A 24,645-nucleotide genomic window follows, 5' to 3' on the forward strand; every position below is an offset into this window, starting at 1 on the left:
ATCAAGTCATCTGATCATTTCATCTAACTGAAATGATGTAATGGAATCATGAAATGAAATGGATAGGATGCCCTCAGTGATGTTAAATTTAAAAATTGTTTGTTTTCATGTATTCATTTTTATATTTATATGTATTTATATTTATATTTACTTATATTTCATTTTACTTATTTTTATTTATATTTTTACTTATTTCTTTATTTATAGACAAGGTCCTGTTCTGTGGCCTAGGCTGGAATGCAGTGGTGCATTCACAGTTCACTGCAGCCTCGAGCAAACCTGCCACCTCAGCCTTCCAGGTAGCTGGGACCCCAGGTGCACACCACCACACCTGGTTAATATTTTATTATTTGTAGAGATGGAGGCTTGCTATGCTGCCCAGGCTGGTCTCAAACTCCTGGGCTCAAGCAATTCTCCTGCTTTGGCATCCCAAAATGCTGGGATTACAGACAGGAGCCACAGTGCCCAACCTATTTATTTATTTATTTATTTAATAAAGACAAGGTCTCACTATGTTGCCCAGGCTGGTCTTCAACTCCTGGCCTCAAATTATTCTCCAAACGTAGCCTCTCAAAATGTTGGGATTACAGGTATGAGCCACCATGCCTGGCCTAAAAATAGTATTATATGTTTGTGTTATATAATTTTCAATTAGGTAATATGAATATTCTGTACAGGAAATATGCCCTTAATTACATAGGCATAAACATTTGTTACACTGAGAAAAATCTAATAGAGCTAAAAAGAAAAATTAATTTGGAAAGGTCATTAAATACTCATACATTCTTATGTTTACACATTCTTTCATATATTCATATATTCTTTTAACAGTATCAATGGTTTGGAATTATGTGTACAAAACCAGGACCTATATGTAATACAACTAATGACAGGCTAATAACTGATAAGTAATACAACTAATAATTACAATTCAAGGAATATTATATACAAAGCTTTAACTTCTCATCATCAGATATTGTTTTTTTTCTTTCTGTTTTGGCAGATACTATGAACACAACATTCAACTCACAGACACTATGGAGCCCTTACTAAGCATAAAGTACTGTGAAAGGCCAGGGCTAGAACAGAACTGAGACAGGGTCAGGGATATGACAGAACTGGGGTAGGGTCATGGCCAGAGAAAAACCAGGGGCAGAGTCACAGCCAGGGACATGACAGGACCAAGGCCAGGGCCAGAAGCAGGGCAGAACCAGGGCCAGGGCGGGGCCATGGCAGGGCAAGGGCCATGGCAGATCAGGGCCAGGAAAAGGCCAGGGCAGGGCTAGGGTAGCACAGGGCCAAGGCAGGGCAGGGTCAGTGTAGAGCAAGGAACCGGCCAGGGTATGGCAGGGCAGGGACAGGAGGTCCAGGGCCAGAGCCAGGTCCAGGGCATGGACAGGGCAGGTCCAGAAACATGGCAGGACCAGAAAGGGGACAGGGCAAGGGCAAGGCCAGAGAAGGACCACGGAGTAAACATGGCCAAGGAGGGTCCAGGGCAAGGGCAAGGCCAGGGCAGAACCAGAGCCAGGGCAGGCCAAAGGTAGGGCCAGGGCAGGGCAAGGCCAGGGTAGGGCAGGGCCAGTGTAGGGTGAGGGTAGGGCCAGGGCGAGTTCAGGGCCAGGGCAGGACTAAGATAGCACAGGGCCAAGGCAGGGCCAGGGCAGTGCCAAAGGAGGGGCCAGGGCCAAGCATGGCCAGTCTGGGGCCTGGGGATTGACAGGGCCAGGGCCGGGGTCAAGGCTGGGCCAGGGACAGGGCCAAAGCAAGGGCAGGGCCAGGGAGAAGGCAGAATCAGAGAGGATCCAGAGCAAGGGCAGGGCCAGGGCAGAACCAGGACCAGGATAAGGCAAGGCCAAAGCCAGGGCAGGGCAAGCAAGGCCAGGGCAGGGCAAGATCAGGGAACGGCAAGGCCAGGGTAGAAAAGGCCAGGGTAGGAGAAGGCCATGGTAGGGCCAAGGCCAAGGCAGGGCAGGGCTAGGGTAGCACAGGGCATGGCCAAAAACAGGGCAGGGCCATAGCAGTGGTTAAGACTCGCAACAGGGCCAGGGCAAGTGCTGGACCAGAGCATGGTGGGGACAATACAGGGCCAGGACAGAGGATGGCAAGGCAGGTCCAGGGCTATTTCATGGACTTGGTAGGCCTGGAGTCAGGCCAGGGCAGGGCAAGGGCAAGGCCAGGGAGAAGGCAGGGCAGGGGCCAAGGCAGTGCCAGGGCAGGGCAGGACCAGTGCAGGGCCAATGCAGGGTGAGGGCAAGGCCAGGGCATGGAAGGTCAGGGCACGACCAAGGAAGGGCCAGGAGAGGGCCAGGGTAAGGTCAGGGTCAGAACAAGTGTACAGCTGGGGCCAGGAATATGGTAGGACCAGGGCTGGGCCCAGGCTGGGACACGCAGGGCAGAGCATGGCCTGTGCAAGGCAGGGCCAGAGCCAGGCCATAGAGATGGGAGGGCAACACCAAGGCAGAGTCAGGGTAGATCCAGGGCTGAGCAGGGTCAGGGCAGGTCCAGAGTCGAGGCAGAGCTAGGGCCCAGACAGGGCCATGGCAGCACCAGGGCAGAAGAGGGCAGGGCAATGCAGGACTGGGCCATGGCAGTGCCTGGTCAACTCCAAGGCAGGGCCAGAAGCAGGACAGGGCCAGGGCCAATGCTCAGGCCAGGGACACGGCATGACAGGAAGTGCCAGAGCAGGGCTGGGCCAACATTGGGGCCGGGCAAATCAGGCCAGGACACCTCCAAGTCCAGCTCTGGCCCTGCCTTGGCCCTGGCCCCTTCCTGGCATGATCTTGTCCCTGGCCCTGCCCAGTCCATGCCCTGTGTGTTTGACCAGTGTTTTAGAACCAGAATCCTACAAGACACTTAAATCAGCTCTTTTTGGGCATTTTTACTAGAGATGGGGTTTCACAGTGTTGCCCAGGCTGGTTGCAAACTCCTCAGCTCAAGCCATTTGCCTGCCTTGGCTTCCCAAAGTGCTGGGATTACAGGACTAACCTGGCCAAGTATTTCACTTCTTTATGCCTGTTTCCTACATTTGGAAAATCGGGATGCTTTAAGTACCTAGCATACAGAATTATTGTGAGAATCAATGCCTCACATATTTACATATTGATAAAATTATACTCATAGAACACTACTGGAAGCAAAGATAGTGTTAGTTAAAATTTAGTGATTATTTACTGCAAATATTATTACTATTACAAGCAACATAGTATAGACATTATTACTGCTACTATAGATATCTTAAAAATCTAAAATAAAAAATTTTACATAATAGCCTAATGTAATCTCTCCTGCTCTGCCCTGGCTCAGCCCTAGCCCTGGCTCTGCCCCTAGTCCTACCATATCCCTGGCCCTGACCCTTCCCTGGTCCTGCCGCTGCCCTGGCCCTTCCCATCTTCAGGCCTTACCATGGCCATACCCTGGTCCTGACCCTGCCCTGGTCTGGTCCTGACCCTGGCCCTACCCCAGAGAAGGGGTATGGCAGAGCCAGGGAAGGGCCAGGGCAAATATGGGACAGGATACATCCAAATCTAGGAAAGGGCCAGGGCCATGACAGAGCCAGGGCGAGTCCTTGGCAGGGCCAGGAAAGGGTCATGGCAGGGTCACTGTATGGCCAAGGTCCAGGCCAAAGCCAAGGCAGGGGCAGTGTCAGGCCTGCATAACGGCAGGACCAGAGCCAGTGATATGGCAGGGCCAGGGCCAGGGCTGTGCCAGGACAGAACAGGAGCAGAGCAGGGCAGGACCAGAGCCAGGCCATAGAGACAGTAGGGCAAATGCCAAGGCAACTCTAGGGTATTGCTAGTGCTGTGTCAAGGTCAGGGAAGGTCCAGGGCTGAGTCAAGGCTAGAACCAATACAGGGGCAAAGGCCAGGGCAGATCTAGGGCACAAGAAGGGCAGGCTAGGGCAGGGCAATGGCAAGACCAGGCCATGGCAGGGCCAGCCCAGGATAGAACAGGGCACAGGCAAGGCAGGGCCAGGGCCACAGCTGGGGCAGGACAGAGACCAGGACCGGGGTCCAGGCCAGGGCTGAGGTAGGGTCAGAGCCAGGGTCTGGGCAGGGCCAACGCAGGTCCATTGCAGGGCCAGGGTTCAGACCAGGGCCAGAGAAGGGCTGGGGCAGGGCCAGGGCCAGGACCAGGAAAGGGCGATGTCAGGACAAGGGCCATGGCAGGACCAGCAATGGGGCTAGGGCCAGGACAGGGACAGAGTCAGGGGTAGGGGCAGAATAGCATGGCAGGGTAGAGCCAGGCCAAATTAGGGCCAGGACATGGTCAGGACCAGGGCTGGGCCCCGGTATGGCCTTCAGTAGTGAAGGGCCAGGGCCAGGGTCCATGCCAGTGCCAGTGCCGGTCCAGGGCAGAGGCAGGGCCATGGCCAGGTCTAGGACAGGGCTGGGGCAGGGCCAAGGTCTGAGTCATGGTCAGCACAAGACCAGGACAGAGCCAGGGGAGGGACAAGCCATGGTAGGGGCAGTTTAAATCAGGGACAAGACACCTGCAAATCCACTTCAGGGCTAGGGTCAGGGCAGGGCCAGTTCATGGCCAGGGCCAAGACAGGGCCAGGGCCAGGGCTGTCAGGATCATTGGCAAGGCCAGGGCCATGGCAGGACCAGGGTCAGGAGCAGGGGTCAATGCCGGGCCAAGGCCACAGATGGGACCAGGTCTGTGCTACGGCCAGTGTGAGGGCCAAGGCATGGTCAGGGCAGGGCCAAAGGGAGGGCAGGGCCAGGGCAGGGTGGAGCAGGCCCAGGGTAGCACAGGGTTAAGGCAGGGCACGACCAACCAGGGCAGGTCTATGGCTGGGGCCAGGCCAGGGCCACGGCCAGGGCAGGGCAAGAGCCAGGGCAGGGCCAAGACAGTGGCAGCTCCAGGGCAGGGCCAGGGTTAGGACCACGGACATGTCCAAGGCCAGTGCCAGGGTAAGGGCAGGGGCAGGGGCAGGGGCAGGGGCAGGGCCAGGGTCATCTAAGAACCAGGGACAAAGCCAGGTCCAGAGCAGGGCCAGGGCCAGGGTCACAACCAGGTCTGTGCTATGGCCAGGTCCAACACAGTGCCCAGGTGAGGCTAGAGTGAAGGCCAAAATGGGGCCAGGGCAGGGTCAAAGCCAGGCTAGGGCCAAGGCAGGGCCATGGCGGGCAAGGCAGAGTGAGGAAAGCATAGGACCAAGCCAGGGCAGGGCCAGGCCAGTGCCAAGACCTGGGCAGGGAAAGGGAACAGCCAAGGCAGGGCCAGGGCCAGAGCCATGGCCATGACCTGGGCAGGACCAGGTTCGGGGCAGGGGCAAAACAAGGGCAAGGACAGTGCAGGTTCTTGTCACAGCCAGGGACCAGGACAGTGTCAGGGCAGGACCAAGGCAGGGTCTGGGCCATGGTAAGACCAGCAACAGGGCTGGGGCTAGGCCAGTGACAGGACCAGAGTCAGGGTAAGGGCCAGAGCAGTGCAAGGCCAGGGTAGGGCCAGGGCCAGGGGAGAACCAGGACAAGGTCTTAAGCAGGGAAGGGCCAGGGCCAGGACAGGTCCAGGGCAGGGCCATGACAGGGTCAGCAGCTGCGTTAGGGCAAGGGCATGGCCAGAGCAAGGAAAGGGTCAGGGCCAAGGCCAGGGTAGGGACAGGGCAAGAAATATGGCAGGACCAGGGGCAATGCCAAGGCCAGGGCTAGGCCAGGGCTGAGTCAGGGTAGGGCAGGGCAGGGCATGGTATGGCCAGTGCAGGACAGGACAAGAGCCGGTCCACAGAGAGAGCAGGGCTGATGCCAAGAAAGAGCCAGGCTAGGGCCAAGGCTGAGGCAGTGTCAGAGCATGTCCAGGGCAGGGCCGGGGCCAGGGCCAGAACTGAGCCAAGGCACAGCCAAGGCAGGGTACAGCAGGCAAATGGCATGGCCAGGTCAGTACTGGGACAGGGCAGAGCAGGGCAATGTGATGGTAGGGGCAGGGCAGGGACAGGCCAAGGCTGGGCACTGTGTTGGACCTGGCCATAGCACAGACCTGGTTGTGACCCTGGCCCTGGCCCTGCTCTGGACCTGTGACGCTGGGGCTAGGACACCTCCAAGTCCACTTCAGGGCCAGGGCTATGGCAGGACAAAGACCAGGGCCAGGGTCCGGGCCAGGTCTGTTCTAGGGCCAGGTCCTGAGCAGGGCCTAGTGAAGGCTAGGGTGAGGGCCAAGGTAAGGCCAGGGCAGGGTTAAAGGCAGAGTAGGGCCAGGGCAGGGTGATGACACACACAGAGCACAGAAGGGCAGGGTGATGGCAAGATGAGGGGCAGACCACTGCCAGCTCAGGGCCAGGGAAGGGCCAGGGCAGAGGCAGGAAAGGTTCTGGGTCTGGGCCAGGACCAAGGCGGAGCAGGGCCAGGGCCATGGCAGAGTCAGGGCAGGTCCTTCACAGGACCAGGTTCCAGGCCAGGGCCAGGGCAGCAGCAGGGGCAGGGCCTGGATAAGGGCAGGGCCAGGGATATGGCAGGGCCAGAGCTAGGGCCAGGACCAGGCCATAGTGAGGGCAGGGCAAAAGCCAAGGCAGGGTCAGGGCAGGTCCAGGGAGCAGCCAGCACCAAGCGGGGCCAAGGCACAAGCAGCACAGGGTAACGCAGGGCAATGGCACCACTGGGCAATGACAGGGCAAGGTCAGTGCCAGGAGAGGGCAGAACAGGCAGGCCCATGGTGGGGCCAGGGCAGGGATGGGCCAAAGCAGGGCCAGGACATGTCCAAGGCCAGGTCAGGGCCAGAACAGGAGCAGGACCATGACTACTGGCAGGGCCGGTGCCAGGGCAAGACCAGGGCAGGGATAGGCTTGCACAGGGCCAAGACAGGGTCAGGATGGGACCAGAGCAGGACAGGGCCGAAACAGTCCAGGTAACAGTAGGGCAGGTACTGGGCAAGGCAGGGCAGTACAGGGCCAGATCCACGGCAGGGGCAGGGCAAAGCCAGGCTCATTGCCAATGCACCGGCCCTCCCCACAAGGCTCCTACCACCTGGCCACTGCTGCAGCCAGTCCATTGCTGTAAGCCTGACCCTCAACCCTGGCTGCAGCCACGTGTCCTCCTAGCGCAGCCACTCTCCTACCACTCCAACGCAATGCAGTCTCCGTCACTGCCACCCACCCGCAGCAAGGTGAGCCGTGTTGTCGCAAGCCCTCGGTGTCTCCTTCTGCTCCTCCTGGCACGGAGAAGCTGGGCGGGCAAAGCCAGAGGAGCCTAGAAGAAGATGCGAAGGGTGGAAGGGTTAGAGCCTCAACTTGTCATGCCAGCCACTGGGTGGCAGGGGCCAGTTTCAGAAAACACACTCACACCCACCCTCCAAAGTCCAGCCTCTCCTTTTGGCCAAAGCTGGCCAGGAACTGGGGTCTGGGCTGGGTGCTGGAGACACCACAGCACCCAGCTCCCCACTCCACAGGAACCATTGGTCCCACCAGGGCTGCACTCCTCGGGGAGCAGGAGAAGCAGAAACATTCAGACCCAGCCAGCCGTCCGCACCCAGGTGCTAATTCCTATTCCAGACGCCTCAATGCACAGGGCCCTGTCCCCTGTGGTGTCCCCAGGAGTGCCTGGCAGCCTCTGAGGCACAGACTCAGAGTTCACAGGCCCAGGAACCACGGTGGGTGTGGGGGCTCTGCATGCTCAGGATACCCACGCAAACGCTGAGTGCCTGCCGCACTCCAGTATGACCAAGAGTAAGTCGGCCTCTGGACTGTGGAGTCAGGGAGAGGAGAACCACTCCTTCCTTGGATGCCAACTCTGCTGACCGCCACCAGTAGTGCAGTCCCTGATAGCAACGAACTCGCCCCCCCTCCACAGCTACTCCTGCCCTCAATAGTGCCCCCCACCTCCATTCCCCAATGCTGCCAGTAGCATATACCCGATAGTGCCCTAACCTGTCCTCCTCCATGGGCATTGCAGCCACAGAAAGCGCCCATAACCCACCCTCCCTGCCGTGGGCAGTGCAGCCCTGTACAGTGCTACCAACCAGTACCCCTAATGCAGGCAATGACACCCTGGATAGCGCCCCCAACCCACCCCACACTGCGAACGGTGCAGCCCTGGATAGCCCCTGTCCTACTACTCTGGTCGTGCTGCAGTCTCTGTCACCGCCACCACCAACCACAGTGAGGCAAGCCAGTGGGCCACAGGCTCTAGCATCCAGCAGCCTGGCACAGAGCAGCACTCGCGGATGGCCGGCTCCTACCACTCCTACCATGCTGCTGTCTCCGTGGCCATCTTCTTTGTCTACAAAGGAATGAAAATAGGTATCAATAAGAAGAGTAACTTTGGAAAGAATACAATCACAGGGAAGTTAAACACTACCCTCCTGAATAAATGACTAGCGGGTCAATGAAGATATTAAGACAGAAACTCAAAAATTTCATGAAACAAAGGGTAATGAAAACACAGTATACCAATATTGTTACACAGAAAGCAGTACAAAGGCAGAGATTTATAGTTATAAGAGCCTATCATCCAAACAAAAAAAACTTCAAATAAACAATACATCTTAAAGAACTAGTAAAGTAATAACAAACTAAACTGAAAATAACAAAATAAGTAAGATCGTAGCAGAAGTAAAATTGAAATAAAAAACACACAAGATTAAACGAAAAGTTGGTTTTCCAGAAAGCTAAACAAAATTACAAACTTTTAACCAGGCTAACTAAGAAAAAAAGAGACAAGACTCAAATAAATAAAAACAATAGATAAAAAAAGGAGACATTACAACTGATACTTCAGAAATTCAAAGGATCATAACTGGCTACTATAAGCCAATAAATTCGAAAGCCTAGTAGAAATTGGCAAATTCCTAGATGCATACAACCTACTTACGCTGAACAATGAAAACATCCAAGACCAGAACAGATTGGTAATAAGTAATGAGATTGAAGCCATCAGAAAAAGTCTCCCGGTAAAGAAAAGCCGAGGAACTGATGTCTTCACTGCTGATGGCTTCACACCAAACAATTTAAAGACCTAGTACGAATCCTACTCAAACTATTTGGAAAAACAGTAGGGAATACTTCCAAACTTATTCTATGAGGCCTTTATTACTGTGATACCAAAATCAGACAAAGGCATCAAAGAAGGAAACTACAGGCCAGTATCTCGAATATTGATCCAAAATTCCTCAACAAAATACCAGTGATTCAAATTCAGTAATACATTAAAAAGATAATTCATCATGATCAAGTGGGATGTATCCCTGGAATGCAGGGGTCACTCAGCATACAATGTGATACATCACATCAACCAAATAAACAACAAAAGCAGTATGATCATGTCAACTGAAACTGAAAAAGCATTTGATGAAATTCAACATCCCTTCATGCTATAAATCCTCAAAAAAACGGGTACAGAAGAAACACACCGCAACATAATAAAAACTAGAAGAAAGACACCCACAGCTAGAATCAGATGGAATGGGGGAAAATGGAAAGCTTTTCCTCTAAGATCTCGAACATGATAAGGATGCCCACTGTCACCACTGTTGTTAAACATAGTACTGGAAATCCCAGCTAAAGGAATCAGTGCAGAACCTGATATGGCCCCCAACCCACCCTGCCCCCTGCCACCAGCAGTGTAGACCCCCGCAAAAGCGCACCGAAGACACACAAACCGCCCTGCCTCCACGCACCATGGGCATTGCAGCACCCCATAGCGCCCTCAACCCAAAATCGCCACCCCCCCCACCACAGCCATGCAGTGCAGCCCCGGATAGCACATTTAGCCCACCTCACTGTTGCCAGCAATACAGTCTGGGATAGTGCCCCCAACCAGCTCCCTGCCGAGGGCACTTCCATCAAGATGGAAATGTAAAAAATTTCTTCGAACTGGATGACACAACCTACCAAGACCTCTGGGATACAGCAAAGGCAGTGCTAAGAGGAAAGTGTGTAGCCCTAAACACCTATGTCAAAAAGCCTGAAAGAGCACAGACAATCTAAGTTTGACAATAAGGCCATAGTTACCAAAACAGCCTGGTACTGGTTTAGAAATGGGCACATTGACCAATGGAACAGAAGAGAGAACCCAGAAATTAACCCAAATACTCACAGCCAACTGATCTTCGACAAAGTAAACAAAAACATAAAGTGAGGAAAGGACACCCTTTTCAACACGTGATGTTGGGATAATTGGCGAGCCACATGTAGGAGAATAAAACTGGATCTTCACCTCTCACCTTATAGAAAAATCTACTCAAGATGGATTAAGAACTTAAATCTAATTCCTGAACTATAAAAATTCTAGAAGATAACACTGGATAAGCCCTTCTAGACATTGGCATAGGCAAGGATTTCATGACCAAGAATCCAAATGCAAATACAATAAAAACAAACATAAATAGCTGGGACTTAATTAAACTAAAGAGCTTTCGCACAGCAAAGGGAAGAGTCAGCAGAGTAAATAGACAACCCACAGAGTGGGACCCCTGACCCTGACTCTGACCCTGACCCCTGACACCTAACCCCAACCCTAACCCCTAACCCTTAACCCTAACCCCTAACCCCAACCCTCACCCTCACCCTAACGCAACCCTAACCCCTAACTCCTAACCTCTTTTAACCCCTAACTCTAAACGTTGACTCCTAACCCCTAACTCTGACCCCAACCCCTATCTCCAACCCCAAACACTAAACTTAACCCCTAACCCCTAACCCTAATAAGAACCTTAACCCTAGGTTCGCTACTACCTTTGTATTGACTATGTCAACCTTGATTATTATGATCGCTGTCTTAGGACTGCATGGCAGCGAGGGGATTGCGAATCTTATATTAGTATTTTTGTATTGAGGCAGTGCATTAGCATTACAGGTGCTTCTTCCATGAGCAATGGGGGTGTCATATTTTGGGTGTCACATCTGCATTACGAATGCTGCATTTGTCTTCCGAGGCTGCGGTGTGGATCTCGCATTGCGGCCGCCTCACAATGGCTGGGGAGAACCTCGGTGGGCAGGATTCAGAAGGGCTTCTGCTTTCCCATTTTCCACCTTGACCCTTCTAACTGGTCTCTGACCCTGATTATTCAGGGCTGCAAACAGGAAGGATTTTACTCACTGTCGATGCGGCCCCGAGTTGTCCCAAAGCGAGGCAGTGTCCCCAAGGTCTGTGCTGAGGAGAAGGCTGCTCTGCCTTCGCGGTGTCTCCCGGGTCTGTGCTGAGCAGAAGGCAGCTCCGCCCTCGCGGTGCCGCCGGCCCGCCTGTGTCTGTGCTGAGGAGAACGCTGGTCCGTCCTTGCTGTACCTCCAAAGCGTGTGCAGAGGAGAATTAAGCTCCGCCCTCGCGATGCACGCTGTGCGCCCCCTCTGCTCCTGCGCCGGCGCCGTGCGCCCCCACCCCCGCGCCTGCGCCGGCGCTGTGCGCGCGCCCCCCCGCTCCGCCCCCGCCCCCCGCCTGCGCCGGCGCTGTGCCTTTGAGGTCGGAGCTCTGTTCTCCTCAGCGCAGACCCCCAGAGCATCGCGAGGGCAGAGCTGAGTTCTCCTCTGCACAGACTTTGGAGGAACAGCGAAGGTAGACCAGTGTTCTGCTCAGCACAGACCAGGGCGGGCCGGCGGCACCGCGAGGGCGGAGCTGCGTTCTACTCAGCACAGACCCGGGAGACACCGCGAAGGCAGAGCAGCGTTCTCCTCAGCACAGACCTTGTGGACACTGCCTCGCTTTGGGACAACTCCGGGCCGCATCGACAGTGAGTAAAATCCTTCCTGTTTGCAGCCCTGACTAATCAAGGTCAGAGACCAGTTATAGAAGGGTTCAGTGTGGAAAACGGGAAACCAAAAGCCCCTCTGAATCCTGCCCACCGAGGTTCTCCCCAGCCATTGTGAGGCGGCCGCAATGCGAGATCCACACCGCAGCCTCGGAAGACACCACCGAGGTTCTCCCCAGCCATTGTGAGGCGGTCGCAATGCGAGATCCACACCGCAGCCTCGGAAGACAAATGCAGCATTCGTAATGCAGACGTGACACCCAAAATATGACACCCCCATTGCTCATGTAAGAAGCACCTGTAATGCTATGCACTGCCTCAATACAAAAATATTAATATAAGATTCGCAATCCCCTCGCTGCCGTGCAGTCCTAAGGCAGCGATCATAATAATCAAGGTTGACATAGTCAATACAAACGTAGTAGCGAACCTAGGGTTAAGGTTGTCGTTAGGGTTAGGGGTTAGGTGTTAAGTTTAGTGTTTGGGGTTGGAGATAGGGGTTGGGGTCAGAGTTAGGGGTTAGGAGTCAACGTTTAGAGTTAGGGGTTAAGAGAGGTTAGGGGTTAGGGATTAGAGGTTAGGGTTGCGTTAGGGTGAGGGTGAGGGTTGGGGTTAGGGGTTAGGGTTAAGGGTTAGGGGTCAGGGGTCAGAGTCAGGGTCAGGGGTCCCACTCTGTGGGTTGTCTATTTACTCTGCTGACTCTTCCCTTTGCCGTACAAAAGCTCTTTAGTTTAAATAAGTCCCAGCTTTTTATCTTTGTTTTCATTGCATTTGCATTTGGGTTCTTGGTCATGAAATGCTTGCCTATGTCAATGTCCAGAAGTGTTTATCCAGTGTTATATTCTAGAATTTTTATAGTTCAGGAATTAGATTTAAGTTCTTAATCCATCTTGAGTAGATTTTTCTATAAGGTGAGGTGGGCTAAGTTTTATTCCCCTTCATGTGGCTCGCCAATTATCCCAACATCATGGTTGAAAAGGGTGTCCTTTCCCTACTTTATGTTTTTGTTTACTTATCGAAGATCAGTTGGCTGTGAGTATTTGGGTTAATTTCTGGGGTCTCTCTTCTGTTCCGTTGGTCTATGTGCCTATTTTTCAACCAGTACCAGGCTGTTTTGGTAACTATGGCCTTACTGTCAAACTTAGATTGTCTTTTTGTGCTTTTTCAGACTTTTTGACATAGGTGTTTAGGGCTACACACTTTCCTCTTAGCACTGTCTTTGCTGTATCCCAGAGGTCTTGATAGGTTGTGTCATCCAGTTCAAAGAAATTTTTTACATTTCCATCTTGATGGAAATGCCCTTGGCGGGGAGCCGGTTGGGGGCACTATCTCAGACTGTATTGCTGGCAACAGTGAGGTGGGCTAAGTGTGCTATCCGGGGCTGCACTGCGTGGCTGCATGGGGGGTGGCAGTTTTGGGTTGAGGGCGCTTGAGGTGCTGCAATGCCCATGGTGCGGCCCCGGTGGGGCCAATGGTTCCTGTGGAGTGGGGAGCAGGGTGCTGTGGTGTCTCCACACCCACCCCAGACCCCGGTTCCTAGCTAGCTTGGGCCAAAAGGAGAGGCTGGACTTTAGAGGGTGGGTGTGAGTGCCTTTGCTGAAACTGGCCCCTGCCACCCAGTGGCCGGCATGACATGTTGAGGCTCTAACCCTTCCACCCCTCACATCTTCCTCTAGGCTTTTCTGGCTTTGCCCGCCCAGCTGCTCCATGCCAGGAGGAGGAGGAGACACCTATAGCCTGCAACACCATGGCTCGCCTCATTGCAGGTGGGTGGCAGCGACAGAGACCGCAGTGCACTGGAGCAGTAGGAGAGTGGCCGTGCTAGGAGGGCAGGTGGCTGCAGCCAGGGTTGGGGGTCAGGTTTACACTGATGGATGGGCTGCAGCAGTGGCCACGTGGTAGGAACCTTGTAGGGAGGGCCGGTGCATTGGCAATGGGACTGGCTTTCCCCTGCCCCTGCTGTGGATCTGGCCCTGTACTGCCCTGCCTTGCCCTGTACCTGCCCTACTGTTACCTGGACTGTCTCGGCCCTGTCCTGCTCTGGTCCCATTCTGACCCCGTCTTGGCCCTGTGCTACCTTATCCCTGCCCTTGTCTTGCCCTGGCACTGGCCATGTGCAGGGTAAGGCAGGGCAATGGCACCACTGGGCCATGACAGGGCAAGGTCAGTGCCAGGAGAGGGCAGAACACGCCGGCCCATGGTGGGGCCAGGGCAGGGATGGGCCAAAGCAGGGCCAGGACGTGTCCAAGGCCAGGTCAAGGCCAGAACAGGAGCAGGACCATGACCATTGGCAGGGCCAGTGCCATGACAGGACCAGGGTCAGGACAAGGGGCAGGGCCAGAGCCAGGGCCAGAGTCAAGGCCAGGCCAGCACAGGTTCAGGGCATGCCTTGGCCTGTCCCTCCCCTGCCCCTACCATCGCCTTGCCCTTCTCTGCCCTGTCCCAGTACTGACCTGGCCGTGCCATTTCCCTGCCCTACCCTGCCTTGGCTGTGCCCTGGCTCGGTTCTGGCCCTGGCCCCGACCCTGCCCTGGACGTGTTCTGACACTGCCTCAGCCTTGGCACTAGCATTGCTCTTTCTTGGCATCAGCGCTGCTCTCTCTGTGGACCAGCTCTTGTCCTGTCCTGCACTGGCCATACCATGCCCTGCCCTGCCCTACCCTGACTCAGCCCTGGCTCAGCCCTGGCCCAGCTCTGGCCTTGGCATTGCCCCTGGTCCTGCCCTATTTCTTGCCCTGTCCCTACTCTGGCCTTGGCCCTGACCCTTACCTTGCTCTGGCCCTGCCCTTGCCCTAACGCAGCCGATGGCCCTGTCATGGCCCTGCCCTGGACCTGTCCTGGACCTGTCCTGTCCCTGGCCGTTCCCTGCTTGAGACCTTGCCCTGGTTCTCCCCTGGCCCTGGCCCTTGCCCTGACTCTGGTCCTGCCACTGGCCTAGCCCCAGCCCTGTTGCTGGTCTTACCATGGCCCAGACACTGCCTTGGCCCTGCCCTGACACTGTCCTGGTGCCTGGCTATGCCAAGAACCTGCACTGTCCTTGCCCTTGTTTTGCCCCTGCCCCGAACCTGGTCCTGCCCAGGTCATGGCCATGGCCCTGGCCCTGGCGCTTCCCTGGCTGTTCCCTGACCCTGCCCAGGTCTTGGCACTGGCCTGGCCCTGCCCTGTCTTGGCCCTAGGTTTTCCTGGCCATGCCTTGCCTGCCACGGCCCTGCCTTGGCCCTAGCCTGGCTTGGACCCTGCCCTGGCCCTATCTTGGCCTTCACCCTAGCCTCACCTGGGCACTGTGTTGGACCTGGCCATAGCACAGACCTGGTTGTGGCCCTGACCCTGGCCCTGCCATGGCCCTGTCCCAGACTGTAGCCCTGCCAGGTACCTGTCCTGGCCCTGCTCTGGGCCTGGCCTTGTCCCTGGTTCTTAAATGACCCTGGCCCTGCCCCTGCCCTTGCCCTTGCCCTGGCACTGGCCTTGGACATGTCCGTGGCCCTAACCCTGGCCCTGCCCTGGAGCTGCCACTGCCTTGGCCCTGCCCCGGCCCCAGCCATAGACCTGCCCTGGTTGGTCATGCCCTGACTTAACCCTGTGCTACCCCCGGACCTGCTCCACCCTATCCTGGCCCTGCCCTCCCTTTGGCCCTGACACTGGCCCTAGCACAGACCTGGTCCTATCTGTGTCCTTGGCCCAGCATTGACCCCTGTTCCTGACCCTGATCCTGCCATGGCCCTGTCCCTCCCCTGGCTCTGTCCCGGTCTTCTGCTGACCCTGACCCAGGCCTTGGCCCTGCCCCAGCCTTATCCTAGACCTGGCCATGGCCCTGCCTGTGCCCTGGACAGGTGCTGGCACTGGCATGGACCCTGGCCCTGGCCCTTCACTACTTAAGGCCATACCCTGGCCCAGCCCTGATCCTGACCCTGTCCTGGCCCTAATTTGGCCTGGCTCTACCCTGGCATGCTATTGTGGCCCTAGCCCTGACCCTGTCTCTGTCCCTGTCCTGGCCCTAACCCCATTGCTGATCTTGCCATGGCCCTTGTCCTGACATTGCCCTTTCCTGGTCCTGGCCCTGGCCCTGTCCGAGCCCTGCTCTGGCCCTGGTCTGAACCCTGGCCCTGCAATGGACCTGCCTTGGCCCTGCCCAGACCCTGGCTCTGGCCCTACCTCTGCCCTGGCCATACATTTGCCCTGGCCTGCACCCTGGTCCTGGTCCTTGACTGCCACAGCCGTGGCCCTGGCCCTGCCCTGCCTGTGCCCTGTTCTATCCTGGGCTGGCCCTGCCATGGCCTGGTCTTGCCATTGCCGTGCCCTAGCCTGCCCTGCTTGTGCCCTAGATCTGCCCCGGCCTTTGCCCTGTATTGGTTGTAGCCTTGACTCAGCCCTGGACATTCCCTGACCTTGCCTAAGCCCTGGCACTACCCTAGCCTTGCCTTGGCATTTGCCCTACTCTCTCTATGGCCTGGCTCTGGCCCTGCATTGCACAGGCCATGCTCTGCCCTGCGTGTCCCAGCCTGGGCCCAGCCCTGGTCTTACCATATTCCTGGCCCCAGCCGTACCCTTTTTCTGGCCCTGACCTTGCCCTGGCCCTCTCCTGGGCCTTCCTTGGTCATTCCCTACTCTGCCCTGCGTGTCCCAGCCTGGGCCCAGCCCTGGTCTTACCATATCCCTGGCCCCAGCCGTACACTTTTTCTGGCCCTGACTTTGCCCTGGCCCTCTCTTGGCCCTTCCTTGGCCATTCCCTGATCTTCCATGCCCTGGCCTTGCCCTTACCCTGCATTGCCCCTTCACTGTTCCTACCCTACCCTGGCACTGCCTTGGCCCCAGCCCTGCCTTCTCCCTGGCCTTGCCCTTCCCCTGCCCTGGCCTGACCCCAGGCCTACCGAGTCCATGAAATGGCCCTGGACCTGCCTTGCCATCCTCTGTCCTGGCCCTGTATTGTCCCCACCATGCCCTGGTCCAGCGCTTGTCCTGGCCCTGTTGCTAGTCCTGCCACTGCTATGACCCTGCCCTGTTTTTGGCCATGCCTTGTGCTACCCTAGCCCTGCCCTGCCTGGGCCTTGGCCCTACCATGGCCTTCTCCTACCCTGGCCTGGCCTTACCCTGGTCTTTTCTACCCTGGCCTTGCCCTTCCCTGGTCTTGCCCTGCCCTGGCCTTGCCCTGCCCTGGCCTTGGCTTTGCCTTGTCCTGGTCCTGGTTCTGCCTTGGCCCTGACCTTGCTCTAGATCCTCTCTGGTTCTGCCTTCTCCGTGGCCCTGCCCTTGCTCTGGCCCTGTCCCTGGCCCAGCCTTAACCCTGGCCCTGGACCTGACAATCCCCAGGCCCTGCCCTGGCCCTGCCTTGGCCCTGTGCTATCTTAGTCCTGTCCTGGCCCTGAACTTGCCCTGGCCCTACCCTCACCCTACACTGGCCCTTCCCTACCCTGGCCTTGCCCTGCCTTGGCCCTGCTTTTGGCCTGCCCTGGCTCTGCTTCTGCCGTGGACTTGCCCTTGCCCTGGATCCTCCCTGGCCATGTTTTTTCCATGGTCCTTCTCTGGCCTTGGACCTCCCTGTCCCTGCCCTTCCATACCCTGGCCCGTTCCTTCCTCTACACTGACCCTGCCCTGCCTTGGCCCTGTGCTACCCAAGCCCTGCCCTGGCCTTCTCCTGGCCCTGATCCTGCCATGGCCCTTGCCCTGCCATGCCCCTGCCCTCGCCCTGGTTCTGCCCTGTTTCTGGCCCTGGTCTTGGTCCTGTTGTGTCCCTGTCTGTGACCCTGCCCCTGGTTTTTCTCTGGCCATGACCCTGCCCCAGTTCTGTCATATCCCTGGCCCTGTCTCAGTTCTGTCCTAGCCCGGGCCTTTCACGGTACTTTATGCTTAGTAAGGACTCCATAGTGTCTGTGCATTGAATGTTGTGTTCATAGTATCTGCCAAAACAGAAAGGAAAAAAACAAAATCTGATGATGAGAAGTTAAAGATTTGTATATAATATTCCTTGAATTGTAATTATTAGTTGTGTTAGTTATTAGTTATTAGCCTGATATTTGTTGTATTACATATAGGTCATGGTTTTGTATGCATAACTCTAAACCATTGATACTGTTAAAAGAATATATGAATATATGAAAGAATGTGTTAAGTGTAAGAATGTATGAGTATCTAATGACCTTTCCAAATTAATTTTCATTTTTAGCTCTATTAGATTCTTCTCAGTGTAACAAATGTTTATGCCTATGTAATTAAGGGTATATTTCCTGTACAGAATATTCCTATTACCTAATTTAAAATTATATAATACGAAAATATAATACTATTTTTAGGCCAGGCATGGTGGCTCATACCTGTAATCCCAACATTTTGAGAGGCCAAGTTTGGAGAATCATTTGAGGCCAGGAGTTGAAGACCAGCCTGGGCAACATAGTGAGACCTTGTCTTTAATAAATAAATAAATAAATAAATAAATATAAATAAATAGGTTGGGCACTGTGGCTCATGTCTGTAATCCCAGCATTTTGGGATGCCAAAGCAGGAGAATTGCTTGAGCCCAGGAGTTTGAGACCAGCCTGGGCAGCATAGCAAGCCTCCTTCTCTACAAATAATAAAATATTAAGCAGGTGTGGTGGTGCACACCTGTGGTCCCAGCTACCTAGGAGGCTGAGGTGGGAGGTTTGCTCAAGGCTGCAGTGAACTGTGAATGCATCACTGCATTCCAGCCTAGGCAACAGAACAAGACCTTGTCTATAAAGAAATAAGTAAAAATATAAATTAAAATAAGTAAAAAGAAATATAAGTAAATATAAATATAAATACATATAAATATAAAAATGAATACATGAAAACAAACAATTTTTAAATTTAACATCACTGAGGGCATCCTATGCATTTCATTTCATGATTCCATTACATCATTTCAGTTAGATGAAATGATCAGATGACTTGATATGAGATGAAATGATGAGATGAAATGATGAAATGATGACATGAGATAAGATGAAGTTTTGAGATGAAACAGTGAGTTGAAATGATGAGACGAAATGATAAAATTGAAAAGGAATTGAAAGGAGATGAGATGAAATGAGATGAAATGATGAGATGATGGATAAAATGATGAAATGATGAAATGAAATGAAATAATGAAATGAAATTGAAATGAGATGAGATGAGATGAAATAATGAGTTAAAATGATGAGATGAAATGAGATGAATGATGAGATGAAATGAGATGAAATGAGATGAATGATGAGATGAAATGATGAAATGAGATGAGATGATAAGATGAAATGATGAGATGAAATGAGATGAAAAATTATGAGATGAAAAATGAGATGAAATGATGAGATGAGATGAAATGAAATGAAATAAAGAAATGAAATAATGAAATGCGTTGAAATGAAATGACATAATGAAAGGAAATTATGAAATGTAATGATGAAATTGAAATGAAATTGAAATGAGATGAGATAAGATGAAATGATGAAATGAAATGATGAAATGTGATGAGATGAAATGAGATGAAATGATGAGATGAAATGAGATGAGATGAGATGAAATGAAATGAAATGAAGTGTAATGAGATGAAATGAAATGACATAATGAAATAAAATAATGAAATGAGATGAAATGAAATAATGAAATGATGAAATAATGAAATGGAAATGAAATGGAAATAATGAGATGAGACGAAATGATGAGATGAAATGATGAGATGAGACGAAATGATGAGATGAAATGAGATTAAATAATGAGATTAAATGATGAGATGAGATGTGATGAAATGAGATGAAATGATGGCATGATATGTTGACGTGAAATCCGATGAAATACTGAGATGAAATGACGAGATGAAATGATGAAATGATGAGATGAGATGAAACGAGATGAGATGAAATGTAATGAGATGAAATGACATAATGAAATGAAATAATGAAATGAAATGATGAAATGGAATAATGAAATGGAAATGAAATGGAAATGATGAGATTATATAAAATGAGTTGAAATGATGAGATGAAATGAGATGAAATGCTGAAATGATGGGATGAAATGAGACGAGATGAGATGTGATGAAATGATGACATGAAATGATGACAAAATGATGATGAAATGATGAGATGTAATGATGAAATGGTGAGATGTAATGATGAAATGATGAGATGTAATGATGAAATGGTGAGATGTAATGATGAAATGAGACGAGATGAAATGAGATGAAATGAAATGACATGAGATGAAATGAAATGGTGAGATGATGATATGAAATGATGAGATGAATCATGAGATGAAATCATGAGATGATGAGCTGAAATGATTAGATAAAATGATGAGATGAAATGAAATGAAATAATGAGATGAAATGAAATAATGAAATGAACTTGAAATAAAATTGAAATGAGATGAAATAAGATGAAATAATGAAATAAAATGATGAAATGATGAGATGTGATGAGATGAAATGAGATGAGGTAAAATAATGAAATGAGATGAAATAATGAAACGAAAAATGAAATGAAATTGAAATGAGATGAGAAGATATTAGATGAGATGAAGTAAGATGAAATGAGTTGATGAGATGATGAGATGAAATGATGAGATGGAAAGAGATGATGAGATGAAATGAAATAATGATATGAGATGAAATGAAGTTAGACGAAATGTAATGAGATGAAATGACATAATGAAATGAAAAACTGAAATGAAATAATGAAATGAAGTGAAATTCAATGAGATGATGAAATTAAATCATGAAATGAAATAATGAAATGGAAATGATGAGATGAGATGAAATGATGAGATGAGTGATGAGATGAAATGATGAAATGAGGTGAGATGAAATGATGAGATTCAATGATGAGATGAAATAATATGAAATGCGATGAGATGTAATGATGAGAGGAAATGATGAGATGTAATGAAATGAGATGAAATGAATGATATGAAATGAAGTGAGATGAAATGAAATAATGAAAGGAAATTGAATTGAGATTAGATGAAACGATGAGATAAAATGATGAGATGTAATAAGAAGAAATGGTGAGATGAAATGATGAAATGCTGAGGTGAGATGAGATGAAATGATGAGATGAAATGAGATGAAATGATAACAGGAAATGATGAGATGAAAGGATGAGATGAAATGATTAGATGAAATGAGATGAAATGATGAGATGAGGTGAGATGAAATGATGAGATGAAATGGTGAGATGAGGTGAGATGAGATGAAATGATGAGATGAAATGGTTAAATGATGAGATGAGATGAGAAGAAACGATGAGATGAAATAAGATGAGATGAAATGAGATGAAATGAAATGGGGTGAAATGAAATGAAATAATGAAATGAAATGAGATGAAATGAAAAGAAATGATGAAATGAAATGATATTGAAATGAAATTGAAAGATGAGATGAAATGATGAGATGAAATCATAAAATGTTGAAATGAAATGATGAAGAGATGTGGTGAGATGAAATGATGAGATTAAATGAGATTAAATGATGATATGAAAAATGATGAGATGAAATGAGATGAGATGAAGTGAGATGAAATGAGATGAAATAATGAAATTAGGTGAAATAATGAAATGAGATGAAATGAAATAATGAAATGAGATGAGTTGAAATGATGAGATGAAATGTCAAAATGAAGGGATGAAATGATGAAATGAGGAGATGAAATGAATTGAGATGAACTGATGAGATGAAAAATGATATGAAAAATGATGAGATGAAAAATAGATGAAATGAGATGATATGAAATGACACAATGAAATAATGAAATGAAATTAGATGAAACAGTGAAATGAAATGAAATGAAATGAAATAATGAAATGGAAATGAGATTTGATGAAATGATGAGATGAATGATGAAATATGATGAAATGATGAGATGAGGTGGGATGAGGTGAAATGATGAGATAAAATGATGAGATGAATCATGAAATGAGAAGAAATGATGAGATGAAATGATGAGGTGAAGTGATGCACTGTCACGTGTGTGTCTATTCATTTTCCCAACCAAAAAAAATTGTAATTCATTAATTTTAATTTTATTATTTAAGAATATTCTTAAGAGTTGAAGGAAAAATAATATCTGTACATTATGGATTACAATCTAAGTATAAATAATACATAAGTATATTGAAACTTAAACAGAATATATTTTGGAATCGAATATACCATGCTTCTGTGATGACAGTTATTTCATGCTGGTTGTCACAATTTTACGTGAAAAACTAATGAAAAAATGTTTTTAACTGTTTCTAAAAATAACAGTTTCCAAAACAGATTTACTTCCGAAATATGAAAAAGATGACTTTGTGTTCCTTAATCTGATGAGATTTTCACACTCTGCACAAGATAATTGTTAGATTTTTATTGTGTTGATAAATTGTATATCAAATAAAAAATGTTATTACCTCTTAAATTAGGATTTTTAGGTGATATAGGCAGAATGGAAGGCAAGTTTTTATAACTTTGTCTAAATGAACTTTCTTTTTTTTTTTTTTTTTTGGAGACAGAGTCTGGCTCCGTCCCCCAGGCTAGAGTGCAGTGGCACCATCTCGGCTCACTGCAAGCTCTGCCTCCCGGGTTCATGCCATTCTCCTGCCTCAGCCTCCCGAGTAGCTGGGACTACAGCCGCCCTCCACCACGCCCTGCTAATTTTTTTGTATTTTTAGTAGAAACAGGGTTTCACTAAGTTGGCCAGGATGGTCTCGAACTCCTGACATCGTGATCCGCCCACGTCGGCCTCCCAAAGTGCTAGGATTACAGGCTTGAGCCACCGCTCCCGGCCAGTCTAAATGAACTTTCTAAATGCCTGAGTATTAAAAGATAGCTTGTCTATAAATCGCAATGTGTATATTACTGTATGACCTAGGACCAATCAAAACTGTTATCTCTGATAACATTATATTGTGTCCAATATAAAATAGATATAATAGCACCTCAAACTTAAATCCAGGCATTGTCATTGAGTATCTTAAGAATATGCAGCAAAGGTGCTTTTAAAAATACAAGCTAGTGATTGTACTAAATTTGTAAATCACATAGGATAGTGGGTCATTTTAAGAATATTATTTCAATCTATAAACGTGGATGTCTTTCCTTTTTTGTGTTTTCTTTAATTTCTTTCATTAATATTTGTCACTTTCGTTGTAGAAATCTTTTACTTCCTTGGTTAAATTTATTTCTAAGTACATTTTTATAACTATTGTAAAAGGAATTTCTTTCTTGATTTCTTGTTTCAGCTAGTTTACTATCATTATATAGAAATGCTACTGATTTTTGTATGTTGATTTATATCCTGCAACTTTATTCATTTCATTTATCACCCTAGGAAGCTTTTGGTGGAGTCTTATTTTTTTCCATGTATAAGATCACATTGTCTTTAAACAGGGACAATTTGACTGTCTCCTTTCCAATTCAGATGTCCTTTATTTCTTTCTCTAACCTAATTGTCCTGGCTAAGACTTTCACTACGTGAAATATGATTGGTGAAAACAGGCATCCATTTCTTGTTCCAGTAAAATCTTTTTCTTGTTCACAGTAAAATCTTTCACCGTTTCCACATTCAGTATGATCTTAGCTGTAGATTTGTCCTTTATGTCCTTCCGTGTTAAGGCATATATTTTCTATACTAAATTGTTGAGAGGTTTTTTGTTATGTAAGAATATTTAATTTTGCCAAATGCTTTTATTGTGTTTATTAATTTAATCATATGGTTTTCAGTATATATCCAAAGGAAAGAAAATCAGTATATCAAAGAGTTACCTGCACCCCCATGTTTATTACAGCACTATTCATAATAGCCAGGATATGGAATCAACATAAGTGTCCATCAACAGATGAATGGATAAAGAAATGTGACATACATATATAATGGAATATTATTTAGTCATAATAAAGAACAAAATCCTGTTATTTGTGGCAACAAGAATGCAAGTGGAGGGCATTATGTTAGGTGAAATAAGCCTGGCATAGAAACATAAACACCACATAACTACATGTTCTCACTTATGTATGGAAGTTAAAATTTTTCATCTCGTAGAAGTAGATAACGGTAGAGTTCTGGTTACCATATCCTGGAAAGAGTAGGAGAAACGAGTATAAGAAAAATGTGGTTAATATGTACAAAATTACAGCTGGAGAGAAGGAAGAAGTTCTAGTTCTCTACAGCACTGTTGGGTGACTGTAGTTATCGGGAATTTATTGTGTGTTTTCTAATAACTAAAATAAAAGATTTTGAATATTCTCACTGCAAAGAAATAATACATGATTTAGGTAATGGATATGATAATGACTCTGACTTGACCTTTACGCATTGCATAAATATATCAAAATATCACTCTGTACCCCATAAAATGTACATCTATTATATGTCAATTAAAATAAATTTAAAAGAGAAAAAGTGAGGTAAAGGTAAATGTACAGAATTTAATTACTTTTTCTTCTATAAAACCCAAGAGTCAGTACCAAGAAGAGTCAATTTATTAGTTTTCTAAAATAAAAAAAATAAAAATGACCAAAAAAGAGCAATATCCAAGAAAACGTTGAAAATGAAACACATTTAGTAAGAATAGAAAACTTGGGCACTGTATCACCCTGTTCCTAGATACTGATTTACTGACAGCCATTTAAATAGAATTTTATTCCATCTAATTCTTATATACTCCCAGAGTTCGAAATTACATTTTACCCACAATAAATGAGATAACACGTGTAAATTATATGGTACTCTGCCTAACACACGTTAATAACTCAATACATGTTAGCAATAAACTTTTAGTATAGTACTAAATAGTACTTTTAGTATAGTAATAAATAGTACCTTTTTAGTAAAGTACTAAATAGTGCAGTACTAAATAGTACTTTTAGTATAGTAGTAAATAATACTAAATTTAGTCAAAGTACTAAATTCTCCCATAAACTTTTAGTATAGTACTAAATTTACTAAATTTAGTCAAAGTACTAATTTCTCACATTGAAATTTCCATCAAAGACATGAA

General features: G+C 48.8%; 2 pseudogenes; one reads left to right on the plus strand and one right to left on the minus strand.

The window, feature by feature from the left end:
* Positions 1-1,128: 1,128 nt before the first annotated feature.
* Positions 1,129-11,430, minus strand: LOC129481637 (uncharacterized; annotated as a pseudogene).
* A 1,993-nt stretch (positions 11,431-13,423) lies between these two features.
* Positions 13,424-17,078, plus strand: LOC129481636 (formin-2-like; annotated as a pseudogene).
* The last annotated feature ends 7,567 nt before the right edge of the window (positions 17,079-24,645 follow it).

Source organism: Symphalangus syndactylus, chromosome 5, assembly GCF_028878055.3.
Source record: "Symphalangus syndactylus isolate Jambi chromosome 5, NHGRI_mSymSyn1-v2.1_pri, whole genome shotgun sequence".
NCBI classification, from domain to species: Eukaryota; Metazoa; Chordata; class Mammalia; order Primates; family Hylobatidae; genus Symphalangus; species Symphalangus syndactylus.